This window comes from Schistocerca cancellata, chromosome 5 (genome assembly GCF_023864275.1).
Source record: "Schistocerca cancellata isolate TAMUIC-IGC-003103 chromosome 5, iqSchCanc2.1, whole genome shotgun sequence".
In the NCBI taxonomy this organism is placed as follows: Eukaryota; Metazoa; Arthropoda; class Insecta; order Orthoptera; family Acrididae; genus Schistocerca; species Schistocerca cancellata.
The window spans coordinates 539,882,474-539,903,724 of record NC_064630.1 but is presented as its reverse complement, the minus strand read 5'-3'; positions in this window follow the sequence as shown (position 1 = coordinate 539,903,724).

The following is a 21,251-nucleotide window of genomic DNA, read 5'->3' as shown; positions in this document are numbered from 1 at the left end:
CCTTCCGAAATGAAATCCTTGTTCTGTTAATAATATAATAGTCTCACATCGGTACAAGACGGCCCGCAGAGCCAATCAGGCGACAAGAACCAGATAAGGAATCTCGCCTCACAACATCCAAGAGGGCCAACACACAAAATTTCTCAGCCCTCCGGCAGCGCACCCAGTGTACTAACAGTTCTCGATAGATAAAAATTGAAAATATAATTAGAAGAGTACTACTGACATCCTTGGGAGAGCCAGTCCTGACAAAACTCTACCTTCTGGTGAGCAAGATGTATGAGACAGGCGAAATACCTTCAGACTTCAAGAAGAATATAATAATTGCAATCCCAAAGAAAGCAGGTGTAGACAGATGTGAAAATTACCGAACTATGAGTTTAATAAGTCACGGCTGCAAAATACTAACACTAATTCTTTACAGACGAATGGAAAAACTGGTAGAAGCCGACCTCGGGGAAGATGAGTTAGGATTCCGTAGAAATATTGGAACACGTGAGACAATATTCACCTTACGACTCATCTTAGAAGAAAGATGAAGGGAAGGCAAACCTACGTTTCTAGCATTTGTATACTTAGAGAAAGCTTTTGGCAATGTTGACAGGCAGGGTGGCAGGGGTAAAAATACAAGCAGCGAAATGCTATTTACAATTTGTACAGAAACCAGATGGCCATTATAAGAGTCGAGGGGTATCAAAGGGAAGCAGGACATGTTGTCAGGCATCAAGGGATTGCAAATTTAGCATTGGAGGGCAGCGTGGAGGGCAAAAATTGTAGAGGGAGACCAAGAGATGAATACACGAAGCAGATTCAGAAGGAGAGATGAAGAAGCTTGCACAGGATAGGGTAGCATGGAGAGCTGCATCAAACCAGTCTCAGGACTGAGGACCACAACAACAACATTAATCACACATGTTCAAGGAAACATCAGTATACCAGCTACCGCCGTCATGTCCCCACCTCTTGCACAGACGGTAACAGTAATAATATTAGGGAACATTTGGTAATGAAAAACACTGTTAAGGGTGAAGGTTCGCTACGGCGAAAGTAGCTCCGCTACCTGAAGCATCTTAAAAGCGGACAGGAAAAACTATCACCACAATCATGACAGCCGGGGAAAGCAGCGAATTTGCGAGTACTTTCCAGGAAAGCAACTCGGGTCGGAACTGCGGGACTGCTACGGTCGGAGGTTCGAATCCTACCTCGGGCATGGGTGTGTGTGATGTCCTTAGGTTAGTTAGGTTTAAGTAGTTCTAAGTTCTAGGGGACTGATGACCACAGATGTTAAGTCCCATAGTGCTCAGAGTCAGCCAACTCGGGTCGCACAGGAAACACCGAGATGGGCAGGCTCAAACAGTTTCTACAAGCGATACAGACCACTCTAAGAGCGGATCCAAACTCTCCGGAAAGCACAAATTCATAATTCAGCGAACAATCATACATTGCAGGGCAGTAACAATAGAGCCTGCTAACGCCGCCAAACTACACCACACAGCACGGCTCGATGGCAGGAAAGGGATGGCATTTCAGCGCAACGGAATCAGCTAATCATAATAAGTCGATCCCGTTGGAACGGTTCCTTCAGAACCAATGTGTCAAGATGGCGACCACCGGTGCGTGACAACAGCCTTTTCCTCAAACCGACTTCCTTCCTCCTCGTCCCCGGTGACTGTCCGTTCCGCACTCGCGAGCCTCAAAAAACATTTCAAAACACGGCGCAAAAGTACCGTCCGGCCACCAGAGAGAGAACTAACCAGAGATTCGATCTAAAGGCTGCAATCAATACTCAACTATCATAAAATTCTGAGCTCCAAACATATATTCTTTGAAATTTCTTCCTGAAATTAGGCACTATGACAGTAGCGTACATCTTTTGACCAATAATGACCTTTTTTTCCAGTGCTAGCTAGCTTTCTGTGTTCTCCTTGCTTCGCCCTTCATGTGTTATTTTGCTTCCACCTAAGAAGGTGATTTTCTTAGCTTCCCTTACGTCGTGGTCACGAAATTTAATTTTAAATGTATCACTAATCTTATTTGTACTACTCCTCATTCTTTCGGTTTTCTTCGGTTTAGAGTCAGTCCATATCCTGCACTCACTAGACTGTTTTGTCAGTTCAACTGGTCGTGTAATTCTTCTTTACTTTCACTCAGGGTAACAATGACAACGCGAATTTTCTTACTGATAAACTTTCACCTTAAGTTTTAACCCTACTCATGAAGCTCTCTTTTATTTCCTTCACAGTTTCTCTTATGCACAGTGTGAACAATAGAGGGGAAAGACTACATTCGTATATCCTTTTTGATGTGAGCACCTCGTTCTTCGTCTTCCATTCTTATTTCTCCTTTGTGATACTTGTATATGTTCTATATGACCCATTTTCCCTGTCGCTTAAGTCTTTTTCCTTCCACTTTAGAACCTCTTGCACCATTTTACACTGCCTAACGATTTTTCTGATTCGAGAAATGCTATGAAAAGTCATTGATTTCTTCTCAAGTCTTGCTTGCATTTTCGAGCGCAACAACAGACCTGCTTCCTAAAGGTAAACTTCTCGTCAACTAACAGACTCTCAGTTTTCCATCACATTTCCTGCATACTCTTTTTTTTCAGGAGCTTGGATGCTCTTGCTCTCAAGCTCATTGTGTGACAGATTTAGCACTTGGCATTCCTGTTCAAGGTATGTTATGGATGGCATTTATTCCGAATGGATAGTCGTTTTGATGCCATTACCACCAACGACTTCAGCAATTCTGAAAAGTTTATCCGTGGCTTCCGCCTTATTTAATCACAAGTGTTCAGCTTTTTGTTAACCCCTAATAATGGAACTCTGTGTCTTACACATCGACTCGCATAACTTCTATCACGTCTTCAGGCAGTTCCTCAGTATCTTAGAGTCCTTTAGTGTATTATTTCCACTGCTCTCACCCTCACATTTAACAACGGAGTTCCTCTTGCGCTGTCAATGTTGACGTCTTCGCTTTTGATGTCACCGATGATTCTTTCGACTCTTGTGTGTGCTGTTTTAGTCTTCCAGAGAACAATCTTTTGGCGATGTCTTAGCTTCTTTCCTTTATTTCGCCTTGGTTTCCCTGCATTTCGTCTGTATTTCGTGCCTCAGGTGTTCAGACTGCTGTGTTTCTTACTTTATACAAAAGTTTTTGTACTTCGCTCACTCGTCGATAAATTGAAGTATTTGATCCATTGCCCAAGACATCGTTGCAGTTACGTTTCATGTACCCACATTTGTCTGTTCACCTTCTGTAATTTGAGATGTGGATATCCCTCTTGAACTCAGTCACCTACTGCGGTATTCGTTTCGAAGTACCTATAGGCTTAAAACTGAAGTAGAACTCATCATTCGTCAAGCCTTCAGGGTCCCCTTCTTGTCCACACTGGTTGTTCGAGAAGATTCACTTAAAGTTAATTACACTCGTCATTGTGATATGAGGATGATCTGCTTCTGGGTGCTCCTTACAATTCAATATTTGAATTTAGAATCTCTGTTTCAGGGTGATGCAAACCAAATGATTTCTTCCCACTTCACCAGGCTTATTTCGAGAATACCTACTCCTCTCGTGACCATTGGACTTTCTATTCACTGTTACTTGCTGATACTCATTGCACAACTGAGTTGATTTTCCGCATCTCCCATTTCCGTTACAGAGCCCATATAGCCTCCAACTCTGTCATCTATTTATTCTGCAAATACTGGAGATTTATATCATGATTACGAAAATTCTGCTGTCAGATGTGAAGGAGACGTCTCTGTATTTAAGACACTGCAACCATGCGCTTGTGGATAAATAAATCTGGCAGTAGTACATCTATATTCAATGATGAAGAAACATTACGGTAATGTAAGGTCATGAGACTCAACACATACCAAAACTATTCGCGTGACATGCAAAGGAGCTTCATTTCATTCCTTTTGTATGTAACACTAATGTAAATAAGAGAGAAGATGATGAAATGCAAAGGCGATGTTGTTCCCTGCTAAAGAATCATATTTTAACCTCAGTAGTCATTTGATTTATTTCATGTCCTTGTCCATCACTTCAAATACTTCATGAAAAGTTTTACCGATGTACAGGGTTATCATAAGACGGCATTTATGTTAAAATATCCGCATTTTTTACATTTAATGTATCTGCTTCCTACATTTTTCTCGATTTCTGCTAATTGCTACATTTCTTTCATTTTTGTGAGTTTACATGTTTTGACGTTTGTTTTCATGTCTTATAGTCAACAGTTTGTATACTTTTTACTTCGTTTGTTTAATTACATCGTTTGCTATTTGCTTAAAATCGATGTCTTATGTTAATGGAACCGAAAATATAGATTGTTGTTGCTTACAATCCGAGCCTCTTAGCTGACTTATAGCTGTGACAACTATATTCCTTGGCTGCGATGGTTCCCCTTCTGTACGGTGTACTCATCCAGTTGCAATTTCCTTAAGTTGCATACTCCTCACTTAGTAAACTATCTTCTTAGGTAAGTTGAAACAACAGTTTCATAATTTTCAAAATATAGCTTACAGTGCAGAAAGATTGTTTTATTTTATAAGTTAAGACCTTTTTGTAGCTGAACAATGGTTTTTGATCATTATTTGTTTTGCTTTCGTTTAAGATAATTTCATAATATCTCTTCATGCCAAAGAGAAACGCATATTTATGAACAAAGTCTGAGAAAAATATCCAAGCTCTCGTTCCAGAAGAGGATACTGAGGAACAGAATTTATTAATTGTTTCGCACTGATGTTTCAATATCAGATCATGGCGCCGGAGACCTGGAACTCCATCGGAAGGAAGAAAATATGGGGTATATCAAGTAGGCAAGTTCATCAAGTAAAGTGACTAGATTTTTAATAAAACACAGTAACGAAATGGAAATTAAAGTAAGTGCTGCTGAAGGCACTCTTCCTTATTAAATGCGTCACTCCCAATAAGTTATAACCCTACGTAGTAGCTGACTGTACAGCTGGACTACTGAATAAAATTCTCCCCAGCTCATAGCTACCATCAAATATCTCATGTGGAGTACCAACAATGAGCGATATTAAATTCAGTTCTATCATCTTATTCAGCAGCACGCATCATGGTAGATTTATATGCCTCTTTATGCTGTCTTGACGGACGCTAGCAATCCCGACCATATCGAGTGATCTCACCTATGGTTCAATACTTTCACAATCAGAATGGAATGCTGCAAATTAAGATTCTTAGTAGTGACAGTACACAAAACTCACATCGCTGATATCCACAAGAAGTTGAAAATTAAGGATAAATGTGTGGGATTAGGCTGTGTTAATTGTAACAAAATGTTTGGTGTTACTTTTAAACTACCATTTCTCCGGAATCCCTCTCAAAATATTTGTAAAACCATAAAGAAAGACCCATTTCATTAGATTATTTAATTGACACTGAGAAATATTAAAAATAATAGTACTAGTGATTGCTGGCTTCTGACGGACGTAACCTTACCTTTCATTTACTTTTCATTCGGATCTGCATGCCGTAAAATGAGAAGACATTGACAGCAGATATGGGATGGCGCAGAAGTGCGCGGACTGCCATGGGAGTGAAGTAAGATGACACGCTTGGAGTCATTTCATTGAAGGGTGTATCGAGGGACGTGCAAGCCAGTAGCCTGCACGAGTTAATACACTCCTGGAAATGGAAAAAAGAACACATTGACACCGGTGTGTCAGACCCACCATACTTGCTCCGGACACTGCGAGAGGGCTGTACAAGCAATGATCACACGCACGGCACAGCGGACACACCAGGAACCGCGGTGTTGGCCGTCGAATGGCGCTAGCTGCGCAGCATTTGTGCACCGCCGCCGTCAGTGTCAGCCAGTTTGCCGTGGCATACGGAGCTCCATCGCAGTCTTTAACACTGGTAGCATGCCGCGACAGCGTGGACGTGAACCGTATGTGCAGTTGACGGACTTTGAGCGAGGGCGTATAGTGGGCATGCGGGAGGCCGGGTGGATGTACCGCCTTATTGCTCAACACGTGGGGCGTGAGGTCTCCACAGTACATCGATGTTGTCGCCAGTGGTCGGCGGAAGGAGCACGTGCCCGTCGACCTGGGACCGGACCGCAGCGACGCACGGATGCACGCCAAGACCTTAGGATCCTACGCAGTGCCGTAGGGGACCGCACCGCCACTTCCCAGCAAATTAGGGACACTGTTGCTCCTGGGGTATCGGCGAGGACCATTCGCAACCGTCTCCATGAAGCTGGGCTACGGTCCCGCACACCGTTAGGCCGTCTTCCGCTCACGCCCCAACATCGTGCAGCCCGCCTCCAGTGGTGTCGCGACAGGCGTGAATGGAGGGACGAATGGAGACGTGTCGTCTTCAGCGATGAGAGTCACTTCTGCCTTGGTGCCAATGATGGTCGTATGCGTGTTTCGCGCCATGCAGGTGAGCGCCACAATCAAGGCTGCATACGACCGAGGCACACAGGGCCAACACCCGGCATCATGGTGTGGGGAGCGATCTCCTACACAGGCCGTACACCACTGGTGATCGTCGAGGGGACACTGAATAGTGCACGGTACATCCAAACCGTCATCGAACCCATCGTTCTACCATTCCTAGACCGGCAAGGGAACTTGCTGTTCCAACAGGACAATGCACGTCCGCATGTATCCCGTGCCACCCAACGTGCTCTAGAAGGTGTAAGTCAACTACCCTGGCCAGCAAGATCTCCGGATCTGTCCCCCATTGAGCATGTTTGGGACTGGATGAAGCGTCGTCTCACGCGGTCTGCACGTCCAGCACGAACGCTGGTCCAACTGAGGCGCCAAGTGGAAATGGCATGGCAAGCCGTTCCACAGGACTACATCCAGCATCTCTACGATCGTCTCCATGGGAGAATAGCAGCCTGCATTGGTGCGAAAGGTGGATATACACTGTACTAGTGCCGACATTGTGCATGCTCTGTTGCCTGTGTCTATGTGCCTGTGGTTCTGTCAGTGTGATCAGGTGATGTATCTGACCCCAGGAATGTGTCAATAAAGTTTCCCCTTCCTGGGACAATGAATTCACGGTGTTCTTATTTCAATTTCCAGGAGTGTAGAAAGCCTTTTGTAAATTTGCGCTGGGGTGCCCGGAGCATTATGGACCAACACAGATAGAATCCCCTGAGGCGTCAGCCCCGTGCTACAAATACCAGCAACCCTTAATTGAAAGTAGAAGTAACATTATTACCACACAGCATATTGTGCACAAAAGTAGAACGCTGAGTTTTCCCTGGAAGCACTAAACGACATCTCGAAAGTGAAATGGGTACCCGTAGTTTTTGGGCCTTCGAAGGCATAAGACACTGATGGACATATTACTTTATAAATACAAAACGTTTACAGAATATGAGAATAGTAAGGTTGGTTAACAAGATTAAACTAGAGGTTAGACAGAGAAGCTCAAGTGTGTTGCCAAGCAACCGACTCACTGGTCACAGACAGAGATGGAAGGCGAATGTTACGAATCCTTCTGTGTAAAATGGTAGAACTGACGTTACTGATTAAGGGAGAAAAGAAAACCCCAGGGAGCAGGACTAATGTGTTCTAAGGAACATGTTTACTCGTCGACATTTGGAAGATCTGAAGCCCATCTAACTTGAATACACTATGAGACAGAAAATGCGGCTATGCAAATTTCCCTTCTATTAACATGCTGTCGGAAATCACTTAAAGACTTCACTTTGTGCTTGGCTAGCAGCCTTTCTCGAGAAACTTCAGGAAGCATCCAATGCCTGACAGCACCAACACCAGCGCTGATGTATGGAGGGCCTTAGATATATTTCTGGTTGGTTTGCATTTTGCCATTGGAAAGGGTTGTTGGTGCCACCGATGACTGATTCTGCAGCCACTGCAGTGAAATCGAGCCCCAATTGCAAGGCAATGTGTTGGGATATTAAAGTCATTTTATAGTATTCTGAATGCTTCAGTGTGTCCCTTTTAAGAGTTAAATTTAAATTCTGTGAACTACCTGCTTTAAACTCTGACAGCAGGCATAACTTACTCCTTTCTGTAGTATTATCTGTTTTTCAATTAACATATTGACAATCAAGATGCAACTTTACCACTGCAATTATTTCACTTTCATTATTATAAGAATCTTTCCCCTGACCTCGTTGTCAGATTGGAGGGTTAACTCTCATTTTGTCAATGGCTGCCAACGTTTCCTAATTAGTTATTTTGGAGGTTGGTAAGATATATCAGATGCAGCGCCCAATCACTTGCAAAACAACAAACGTCACCTAACATTTAGGCGACCTCTGCCTCGGATTCATTAATGTGTGGTCTCTTGACGCTTTAATTAAATTTGCATCACTTAAAATCAATGGAATCATATGCATTGCTGTCTGAAACGTAATCAACATTATGATACCTGAAGCTCAGTATTAAGTTCTGTCGCATAACTATTTGTGTATTCGTTTCAGTGGTGTTGGTTGGTATATTTATCTAGTGGTCCGGCTGAAGAACCGTCGATGAATATTTGGAGGGGTTTTTGTTTATATTGTGTATGAAGGGACGAATCCTAATGTGTGTGCGAATATTGAGGAATTTTATGTTAGTTTAATTAGTTTTGTCTTAAACATCAGGCGTGTTTGGAATTTAAAAATTGTGTTCGAGAATACCAGGGATCACTAGAGCGACGGCTAAGAGTTCAGCAGCGATGAGCGAGACAGAAATAAAAATTTCAAGTAACTCGGAAAGATTAGACGAAGATTCACCTCGGGAGATAGACACTAACGAGCAGTTTGAAGTAGCACCTCAGGATGAAACAGAATCAGGAACAACGTATGATGATATGCCTGAGGTCGAAATTAGAAGAGCGGAGGAGCATGAAATTTCACCTGCAGCAGAAAACAAATAAGTTATTGGCTCCCGAAAGTGCAACTAGAGTGAGCCTGTATCGACACCACCATCAGTATTAAACCTACGGACATACTTCCTTGAAGATTTTAAAGAGAATGTGGAATTACTTAAGACAAACGAAGAAAAGGACGATTAACATTTCAAGAAAGAGACACAATTGATATAGGGGAACGTCTAGAAATTAGCGACCATTTATGAAACAAAAGAGAAGAAACCAAAATAAAAATCAGTTTAAACACTTAAAAACAAAAACTAGGTGCGCTGGTAGAGGCCATAAACCAGAAACCAGAATACCATGTGAAGAAACGTAAAGAGCAGGGAAAAATTTTGAATAAGGGTGTGGGCGAGAAGATGCATGAAATCAGGTTGAAAGTGGAGACATTAGCGCAGGACATTAGAGAAACAACAGGAGACTTAAGATAAGACGTCAACAACAATAAGAAAACCTAGGGATAAAGAGAAGGTTAAGTCGTGAACGCAGCTTGGCTGCAGTATAGAAGGTAGTAGGATGAGTGGAAATACTAACCACCGCCGAGGAGTAGTTATCAAACTGATATGAAACAACATCAGATAAACCGGTACTATTAAACACAGGGGGAACATGCCTGAATAAGAAATGCGCGGTAATTTAAGAATGCTCAGGAGACCATTAAACACATGACCAGGGAGATGCTAGACACACGAAAGAGAAGGAGACTAGTATATTCTCGACTGGTAATAACGCGACTGGAAACATGACGACTGAGAGCGAGGGAGAATACAACAGGGAAGATCAAGAGATTTGCGATATGACTGAAAGATTATGTCGACTTAGGGGAGAGCCGTCACGTTCTAATGTGCCAGCAATTACCATTGTGATTGCAACACAGTATCAAGTGTCATGGACGAGGATGAGGTTAGGAAACAGTTCGTGCCAGTACGGAAGTTTTCAATGTTTCCAAATGCTGTGATTCGACTACACCCGAAATTAAGGGTCTAAGAAGTTCGCAAGACTTTACCAAAGTCCTGATCATATGTTTTCAGATTTAGAATCGGATCTGCTGACTTCAGAGACGAGGCAGCGACATAAATGCGCCAAATCTCGGGCCAATGCAAGACATATGACGAATTCACGTGTGCCTTTTTACAAGGTAATTGGTCGAAGGGAAAACAAGAACAATTAAAATTTGGAATAACGATAGAAATTTATATGGAATAGGGGTAGCCGAATCTAATGTAGTTTTTCAAAGAAATGGAAGGTGGAAACGATTTTTGGGCGTACCGTATGAGGTACAACGTCAAATTCAGAAGGAGAAAAGGATCGTGGGCAGAAACATGTATGACGTTGAAGGATTCCAACATTTCCAGCACGAATTAGGGTATGACGGATGTGGTGAAGCGAGGGTGTCAGTACATTTTGTTTAGACAAATTTTCCGCTAGTAAACCAACCAGTGAGACATTCACCAAGAAGAAATGTAAATGTGTGGGAGACATGAAATGATAACCGTGTACTGGGATAGGACTGATGACCACATACACTATTGGAGATATGATGACAGACGAAATGATAGGCAAGACGGAAGTTGGGAATCATTTAAGTCAGACGACCCATCTCCCAACAAAACCGCAGGAATGGGGAGCAAAGGAAACATGTACGAAACTGATTCGAGATTCCGCTTCAGAACCGATGCATATAGATTCTGAAAACTTAGGAATATAAGGTAAAGAGAGGAAAACGAGGATGAAATTTGCGAGTATCTGTTGTAACTAGAGATATTGATGGTGGATTAGTCCAGAGTTTACTCGACACACCTGGCCACGTTTCAATCTTAGGTAAGGGCATTTATGAAGCATATGACAACGATGTGCCCCTTTGTTCAAGAAGCCAAAAGTAAAGCTTAGAGGAGCCATGAGTGGCAAGAGGGACGAGATAAAGAATTAAGTGCGAGTTAATTTCAAATCACAAAAATCATGAGTTTTACGGTGATTTTATGGTGATTCACGCATTCGCAGCAGATGTGATATTAGGGTGTGATTTCTTAATGAGTTAACAGGTAGTTATACGCTTGGAAGAATGTATCGCCACTAGGAAGGTTGCAGATAAATTAGTGCGTTTGCATTTCAATAATTCTGTGGAAAAGGATGGAAAAGAAGTAGTTGTAGCACTGAGACCATGAGCACCAAGTCCATGCGATTTGCAAAGAGATAGAGACGTATGCTTGACATATAGATAAAGAAGATGCAGGAACGGGATTGGGGCATTTTCTAAAGTCATATGCTAGAGTGTTTTCACACTTCCGGCGACAATATTCACCTTACTATATAAATTCAAAGTTAAGGAACATCACAAATGTTTGGTTAAGCCCCGTCAACTGACGCTCACTTACGGTGAATATGATGTTGAAGGAAGGATTCGTAGAAGAGGTAGTCAGTTATTATAAAAAACCATTGTGTTGTGTCAAAATAACGGGTGGATCCATGAGACCTGTACTTGACTCGTGTCAGACAAATACCAGTAGAACTACAGATGGATAGATCAGAGACGTTAAAATATCTATTGCAGTGTTTCCATGGAGTGAGTATCTCGACATTAATCGGTCTGTGGTCGAGCTAATGCCTTCCGTAGGCGAGGCCGCTAAAGCACACCCGTGCAGGGATGCTCTTCTCGGGGGTAAGCCAATTCGAATCCTGGTGGTCGATGAAATTTTCACTGCCAATATTTGCCCGGCAAGGGAAGGGGAGTTGGTGTAAAGTTTCTGATCACCAGTCTTTACGCCAGTGTTCTTGATGAAATTCCACAAGTCATAGCAGTGCCTTATGATGTGAGGGCATGTGATAGTCTTGATGGTCATCCATCTGCTGGATGGGGACAAACTGGGCTGCCCCCTTAGTGCTAGTCGAGAGGAGCAGGCTAGGTATTGGCACTGGGTTTCACCTACTCCCTTCTTCTATCATCATCCAACACGAATATGGCACTCCACTGCACACACACCGTGACGGACACCAACACAATTATACGTACATACACAGCCTCACACATCATTACCGTAGGTGCCTGCGGGCATGGAAATAGGAAATACTTTATAGTTAGAAGGCTGAACCAGACCTTTGAGGTCTCCAAGCTAAACACGCCCTACAACTTTACTTCTACTGGCAAATCAAACCTCACATAGACTGTCGACAGTAAACAGCAATCTTGTGTTTTGGGCATTGCTTCCCACTCAAAACTATCGTCTGGGATGAACGTTACGTCATCGACGCTTATTAGAGGACTAATTTCCGTAATCGGGGAGTTGCTGAAAGTCAAGGTCGTACTGTATATGACGATATAGTGATTCCAGGAAAAACGTGGGAAGATCACTATAAAATTTTGCTTCAATTACTGGAAGCCTCTGAGAAACGTGGTGTCAACGTTCGATTTAGAACAGTCAAAATTTGTATGTTAGGAGATTTACCTCTTGGAACACGTAATATCTGCGGATGTAATCTGACTAGATACGAAGGAACTAGAGTCGCTGCGAGTTATTCAGCACTGAGGACAAAGCTCCGATTGTGAACATTTTTAAGACTCAGCAATTTCTGGAAGTAATCCATGAAGTACTCTGTAACCACGCCAAATCTCTGCCGCATGACGGGAAAGAACGTGGCCTGCAAATGTACTGAAACAGAGCTACAGGAATTTGAATGTTTCAAGGGAGTGGTAACCCTGACATGAGCAAAGAGTCTAGTACGTATACTGATGTGCCAAGAGCAGGTCTGCACATGCAGCTATTCCCGGAGATAGAAGTAGATGAAGAGAGAGTAAAGGCAACCATCACATTTGGAATCTGAATCCTGAGAAAAGTCGAAAAGAAATACTCTATGAATGAGTTGGAAGCAAATTTAGACACTATTTCACAGGACAATGACCAAGGAGTACGCCGCCCACAAAGCATTAGAGTCCTTAACGACAGCTAAATTGACACATTCATGACTCTAGCGCTGGACAACTAGTTTTCAAAAACTATGACTCTACATGTTGCACATTCCCGGGAAGGAACACGTAGTAGAAGATGCACTGTCACGGGCATTTACGAGACTGACAGTGGAGAATGATATCGATGTTGAAGAGCCACATTTTGATTTACTTCATCTGAAGAATGTAAGGTTCGAATTTTTGAGGGGAAAATGATTATCATTGTCGGAAAAGAATAAGACAAAGATGATCCATCCCTAACAGTAGGAGTAAAAGAGTGGCAAGATCGAACTACGGCAAGAATCAGAGAGTTTTCTTTGTCTCGGAATGGTGCTTTGTTCACACACATGAACCCACTGGAAAGAAATTGGCTAGTGTGCATACCGGAAGAATTCATATATTAATTAATTTCGTATGTACACCTGAGTCACGCTCAGTCTGGACCCCGAAAATGTATGTTATCCGTATATGCAATGTTTTTAATTATGAGAAAAACTTCAGATACCCTGCTAAAGAACAATACATATTTCTGACGCCACACCAATGAACTTATAAAGCGACTACCATAAAACGAACGTAAGACCATCAACAGCGACCATTGACATCAACGATGTGCCTTTCGTATCCACACAGTCACATTGTGCTTCTTATTTAATGAATTCCTTGTGCCTCGAACCGACGTTTCTTTTTGTGTTACGATTATTCAGGGTAGATGCTTTCCATTTAGGTATTTTACATGTGATTTTGTTGGAGCAGACTGATCTGTAGGTCTTACAAATGACCATTGTTAATGATTTGTTAACAGCTTTATTCTATCTTTGTGTAGTGACTATTTTGTTCTGTAAAATGACTTGTGAAAATGCTGAACTCTATCAAACTGAAACTGAAAGATGAGAATACTAATTGAAATCATATTTACAGTCTTGTACATCGATTCACACCCAGTGACACAAGGGCATTTCGCATATATTTATTTTGTGGATGAACGAATGTTACTTTACATGAATTTGTTATTGTACGCAAATATTGTCCTATAAATCTGTTCAAAATTGTGATGTGTTTTATAGTGATTTATCCCTGGACATTTGTGTATTGTTTACTGTCTCTTCCTGTGACGTTGTATATGCGGCTCTTTTTATGAATCTTATGTTTACTTACGTGACGCAAACTTTGAGCATTGTGGTATTAGATCTTATATGTGTTTTACAAATTTGTAAATGAAGTAAATATCCAAACTGTATGCAGTGTGAATGAGAATCTATCCTTATTTGAAAGACAGAATGTGTGGATTTGCGTTTAAACCATCGTGTGTGATGGAGTAATAACATAATGTCACATCGTTAATAAAGTCTTTTGGTATATTATCAGAGGTTTATTAATTGTAAACTTTGAAGCAGCATGACTGTAGGCTGGCATTATAACGTAAAGTATAATTCAGATTCAGAAAGATAAATTTGATGGATGAAGGGGTGATAGCTTGATAGCTTATGTAACAAGGCAATAATAAAAATGTGAAAAATGTTTCCTTGACAACATCCATATCCTTAATGGTATCTCAACTGATTATGCAGTCCTGATGTCACTTTAGACCAAACGTTCTTTGATATACTTGTGCTTTAACAACTTCTCAGCACAACTGCATGAGCATAAATTTAAAAACTAGAAGCAAGTGGTGGTGTTATGTCCAGAATCAGTCTCATGATTGTTGTTTTTGAACCATCAGTCTTGTGACAGATGTGATGTGACCCACCAAAATTCCCATCCTGCGCAAATCTTTCATCTCACAGTAGCACTTGCATCCTACGTTCTCAGTTATATGCTAAAAGTACCCCAATCTCTGTCATCCTCTATATTTTCTGTTGTTAAATCTAGTACCGTTATTCCCTGATGTCTTAACAGATGTCTTGTCATCCTGTTCGTTCTCCTTATCAGTTTTTACTTTATATTCCTATCCTTGCTGATTCTGCGAATTGCCTTCTCATTTCTTACCATGTCAGTTGACTTCGTTTTCAAAATTCTTTTGTAGCACCACATTTCAGATGCTTCTATTATCTTCTGTGCCGGGTTTGCTACAGGCCACGTTTCACTGACACAAAATGGTGTTCTCCAGACGTACATTCTCAGGAATTTCTTTTTCTAATGAAGACCTACGTTTGGTACTAGTAGACTAGTAGACTTCTACTTGCCAGGAAATCCAGTTTTTGGCTGTGCTAGTCTGCTTTTTAAATCTTCATTATTCCAAAATGGGATAGTTTTCCTCCAAGATAGCGGAATTGCTTGACTTCATCTACTTCGTGATGCCCAATTCCGATCTTAATTTCGTCGTTGTTCCCGTTTCTCCTACCTCTCATTACTTACATTTTTCTTCGATTTACTGTCAATGTATATTCTGTACCCATTAGACAGTATATTCTGTTTACATATCTTCTTCTTCTCTTTCATTGAGGATAACAACGTCATCAGCGAAACTTGTCACTGATATCCGTTCACCCTGAATTTTAACACCGCCCTTAAATCTCTGTTTCTGTTTTTGCCTCTTCGATATAGAGATTGAACAGTACTTACGGAAGACTACATCTCCGTCTTTCACCCTTTTAAGTCTGAGCACTTAGTTCCTGTTTCCCTCTTGATTCATGTACATTAACCGTCTTTATAACTAGCTTACCATTTTTTTTTCTGAAAATTTCATACGTCTAGCACCATTTTACGTAGCCGAACTCTTTTTCAGGTCGACAAATCATATGAACGTGTTTTCATTTTTCTTCACTCTTGCCTCCATTATCAACCACAACGTCAGAACTGCCTCTCTAGTACCTTCACGTTTCCTAAAGCCAAACTGATCGTCATCTAACAGATTCTCAGTTTTCTTTTTTATTCCTATGTATTCCTTGTCAGCAGCTTGGATGCATAAATTCTTGAGATGATTCTACGATAATTCTCACACTTGTCAGCTCTTACAGTCTTCAGATTAGTGTGGATTATGTTTCTCTGAAAGTGTGGTGGTATATCGCAGTCTCATTCATTGTACACACAAACATGAGTAGTCATTTTGTTGCTATTTTCTCCCCACATTCCCTCCATGATTTTAGAAAATCCGATGGAATGTTATTAATCCTTCTGCCGTATTCGGCCTTAAGTCCTCCAAAGCTCTTTAAATTCTGACCCTAATATTGGATCTGTGTCCATTCCAGTTTCTTTTTCGATCAGATCAGGTAAGTCCTCTCCCTCATAGAGGTCTTCAGTGTACTCTTTCCATATATCCGCTCTCTCCTCTGTATTTATCAGTGGAATTCTTATTGTACTCTTAATGTTACCGCTCTTACCTTTAATTACAGCGTATGCTGTCCGCCTTCGGTAGCTGAGCGGTCAGCGCAACAGATCGTCACTTCAAAAGGCCCGGGTTCGATTCCCGGCTGTGTTGGAGATTTTCTCCGCTCAGGGACTGGCTGTTGTGTTGTTCTGATCATCATCATTTCATCCCCACCGATTTGCAAGTCGTCGAAGTGACGTCAGATCGTAAGACTGGCACCTGGCGAACGGTTTACTCGACGGGAGGCCCTAGTCTCACGACATTTACGTTTTAGAGTAGACTGTGGTGATTTTCTGTATGCTAAGTTAGTCATTCGGACAATTTTTCATGCCCCCATTTTGTATTACTTTCCCACCCACTTCCTATTTATTTTCTCCCTGAGTGGCTTGTACCACTGCATTTTTCAATGTCCCTGACAATTTTTGTACATTCTTATTTCGTCGTCAGCGGAAGTATTTCTTCTATTACCCACGGTTTCCTCGCACTTGCCTTCCTGCGTTTTCTGTCCAACTTCTATGATTGTCCTTTTCAGATATGTCTACTCCTTTTGAACAGAACAGTATACGGAGCTGTTATCGTAGTATCTATAGCCTAGCAGAACCTCAAAAGTAAGTCTTGATTCCTAAATATTGTCGTATCCCACTTCTTTGCACATTCCTTCTTTCTGACGATTCTCTTAAAATTCAGGCCACTGCTCATCATTACTAAATCGTGATCTCAGTCTGTAGCCATTTCTGGGTACACTTTTCTATCCAATATCTCATTTAGGAATCTTTAACAGAATGTTATGTAATATAACTGAAACTTTACCGTAACTCCCCGGTTTTTCCTAGAAAAACCTGCTCTTGTGGTTCTTGAACAGAGTATTCGCTATTATTAAATGAAATCGATTGCAGAATTCAACTAGTCTTTCTCCTTTCTCATTTCTACTACCAAGTCGATTAAAACTGTTATACCAAGAAGAAATGTCGATGATAAACGGGTATTCATTGGACAAATATATTATACTAGAACTGACATGTGATTACATTTTCAAGCAGTTTTGGTGCATTGACCCTGAGAAATCAGTACCCAGAACAACCACTTCTGGCCGTAATAACGGCCTTGATACGCCTGGGCATTGAGTCAAACAGAGCTTGGATGGCTTGTACAGACACAGTTGCCCATTCAGCTTCAACACGATACCATAGTTCATCAAGAGTAATGACTGGCGTATTGTGACGAGCCAGTTGCTCGGCTACCATTGGCCAGATGTTTTCAATTGATGAGAGATCTGGAGAATGTGCTCGACAGGGCTGCAGTCGAACATTTTCTGTATCCAGAAAGGCCCTTACAGGACCTTCAACATGCGGTCGTGCTTTATCCTGCTGAAACGTAGGGTTTCGCGGGGATCGAATGAAAGGTAGAGTCACGGGTCGTAACACATCTGAAATGTAACGGCCACTGTTCAATGTGCCGTCAATGTTAACAAGATGTGACCGAGACGTGTAACCAATGGCACCCCATACCATTACGCCGGGTGATACGCCAGTATGGCGATGACGAATACACGGTTCCAATGTGCGTTCCCCTCGATGTCGCCAAACACCGATACGACCATGGATGCTGTAAACAGAAACTGGATTCATCCGAAAAAATGACGTTTTGCCATTCGTGCACACACGTTCGTTGTTGAGTACACCATCGCAGACGCTCTGTCTTTGATGCAGCGTCAAGGGTAATCGCAGCCATGGTCTCTGAGCTGATAGTCCATGCTGCTGCAAACGTCGTCTAACTGTTCGTGCTGATGGTTGTTGTCTTGCAAACCTCCTCATCTGTTGACTCAGGGATCGAGACGTGGCTGCACGATCCGTTATAACCATGTGGATAAGATGCCTGCCATCTCGACTGCTAGTGATACGAGGCCGTTGGGATCCAGCACGGCGTTCCGTATTACCCTCCTGAAACCACCGATTCCAAATTCTGCTAACAGTCATTGGATCTCGAACAACGCGAGGAGCAATGTCGCGATACGATAAACCGCAATCGCGATAGGCTACAATCCGACCTTTATCAAAGTCGGAAACGTGATGGTACGCATTTCTCCTTCTTACACGAAGCACCACAGCAACGTTTCACCAGACAACGCCGGTCAACTGCTGTTTGTGTATGAGAAATCAGTTGGAAACTTTCCTCATGCAGCACGCTGTAGGTGTCGCCACCGGTACTAACCTTGTGTGAATGCTCTGAAAAGCTAATCATTTGCATATCACAGCATATTCTTCCTGACGGTTAACGTTCTCGTCTGTAGCACGTCATCTTCGTGGTGTCGCAATTTTAATGGCCTGGAGTGTATATATCTTCCCCTATATTGCGGTCACCCAGTACTGTTAGGTTCCCAGCTCCCTTCAGGTAGAAAATTTCCCGTTCACTACCGTCATTCTCTACCTCTTCATCTTCCGATTGCTACGTCGACATGTATTCCAGTACTACTGTTTTCGGTGTTGGTTTGCTGTCGCTTCTGTTGGAAATCACCCTATCGCTGAACTGTTCATTGTAACTACCTTCTGCCCTACCTTCCTATTCATAACGAATGCTACTCCTGTTTTACCATTTCCTGTTGCTGTTAATAATACACTATACTCACCTGAACAGAAAGCCTGCTATGCTCTCCATTTCACTTCACTGACCGCTACTTTATCAACACTAAACCTCTGCATTTCCATTTTCAGGTTTTCTAGTTTTCGTATCATGTTCAAACTTCTGAAATGCCACATCCCAAGTCACTGAACGTTATCCTTTCGCTGATTAGTCGATCTTTCTCTCATGGAGACCTCTCCTTTGGCAGTCCTCTCCCGGGGATCCAAATGGGTGAGCAATCTGGAATCTTTAGTCAATGGAGAGATGATAGTGATACTTTTCCAATTACAGGCCATATGTCTTGTGGATGCACTTTACTGGTCTTCAGTGCAGTGGTTTCCATTGCCTTCTGCAGACTAATGCCATTGATTGTTGCTGATTCTTCTGCCTTTTACGGCAGTTTCCCACTCCAAGGGCAAGAAAGTGCCCTGAACCTCTGTCCGTTTCTCTGTGACAAGACCGATGGCAGAATGAGGGATACCTTCTGCGCTGGAACATTTTGGTCGCCATTGCTGATTATTATTATTGAAAATTTGTGCAATGAAGTGGTTCAAACACAGGACCGAGGTCGTCTTGATTACTGGTCAGAGACGATGCGTTATACTATGTCTCATAAAGTATGTAAAATCATAATTAAAAATCGATTTGATCAGAAATTTTAACCGGCACTGAGAAATATAAGAAACAGCAGTACTAGTGATTGTCGGTATCTAATGTAACATGGCTCTGCATTTATTCTGTACTCGAATTTGCATGTCATATATAAAGCAGATTTTTGATGGTGCAGAAAATAAAGTAGACTGATATCCTTGGAGCCATTTCGTGGAAGGCCTTGCCAGAGGAAGCATAGGTCGATAGCCTGGAAATCCTTTTGCAATGCCGCACTGTGGTGCCCAGGGCATTGTGAATAAACAAACATAGGGTCTCCTGTGGCACCATCTTCCAGGTACAATCCTTTACAACCCAAGAGAGGGAGCTGGAGCAACGTCACTAGCACAAAGGTGGAAAACTCAGGATTTCCTTGAGGGCACCAGACTCCCCAGATAACATCTCAAAAATGGGATAGCCACCCGTATTTTACCACCCGTTGACTTAACACAAACCAAACACTTACGCAAGATAAGAATTGTAGGGACTAGCTAACATTAAGAAACTAGAGGAGAGACACAGAAGCTCGACCGTGAAGATGAGGAGCTGCCTCATAGTTCACAAAGAAAGATGGAAAGGGGATGAGATGTCTTTTTTCTGTGTAAAATATTAGAACTCACGTTAATTGTTAACCGAGTAAAGGATAGCCTACGGGAGAGGACTATTGTGTTCTTAGGAGAATTTTTGAGAGTCGGCTTTTAGAAGATGCGCAGACCAACCAATGTGAACACACTAACTGACGGAAAACGTGCCAATGCGTTTCCCTGTAGCAAACATCCGATCAGAAATATTTGTAGACATAACTTCGGACTTGACCGGCAGCCCGTCGAGGGACTTAGAGTAATTTCAGGCTGATCTGACTTAGGCTTAGCCAATGACTGCATCTGAAGCCATATGGTGAGATCGAGCTTCAATTGCAAGACGATGTGTAGGGGAAATTAAAGTCATTTTGTAGTGTTCCTACTACTTCAAACTTTGCTTTGAAGACATGGAATTACATTCAGGAATCAGTCTTTCAACTGCGACCACAAATAGAACATATTCGTTTTGGTACAATATTTTCTTTCAGTTAACGACAGGACAATTATGGTGTATCTTTCCAACTGCACTTATTTTGAATGCACGATTATTAGAATCTTTTCTTCAACCCCTTTGTCAGTTGTTCCAAGGTTTCACAATATTAATATTTCCATTGTTTGTCAGTTGTATTATGAGTAATTTTGTTTGTAATAAACCGAAGTAATTATGATGGTTGTCTGATTTAGCAGTTGTTCGATTTCCAACAGACTGTTTTGGAGGGTTAACTACCGTTTTGTCAATCTCTACCAAATATTCCTAATAGATTGTTTTGAAGAAGAGTAAATGACGTATGGCAGATACAAAGCCTATTCACCTTAAAAATAACGACCATCACGTAAGACTGTTGAAAGAGGATATGGTAGTAACGTGTTTGCTAACCTCAGCAGGATGCTTAACAAGAAGGTGGTTGGAGTAGGATGTCTTTTGATCGGTTGAATGATTGGTTGATCTGGGGGAGGGGAAAAAATTGTGAGATGATCGGTCCCATCGGATTAGGGAAGGATGGGGAAGGAAGTCGGCCCTGTCCTTTCAAAGGAACCATCCCGGCATTTGCCTGAAGAGAATCACGGAAAATCTAAATCAGTATGGCAGATGTAGGTTTGAACCGTCGTCTTCCTGAATGTGAGTCCAGTGTGCTAACCACTGCACCACCACGCTCGGTGAGTGGGATGTCTTTTAAACAAGATTCAGTCCAGTGAAAAATACACATCGTACATGGAATATGAAGCTATGTAGATATATGTTATGTGTTTTGTATTTTTAATAAGTTAT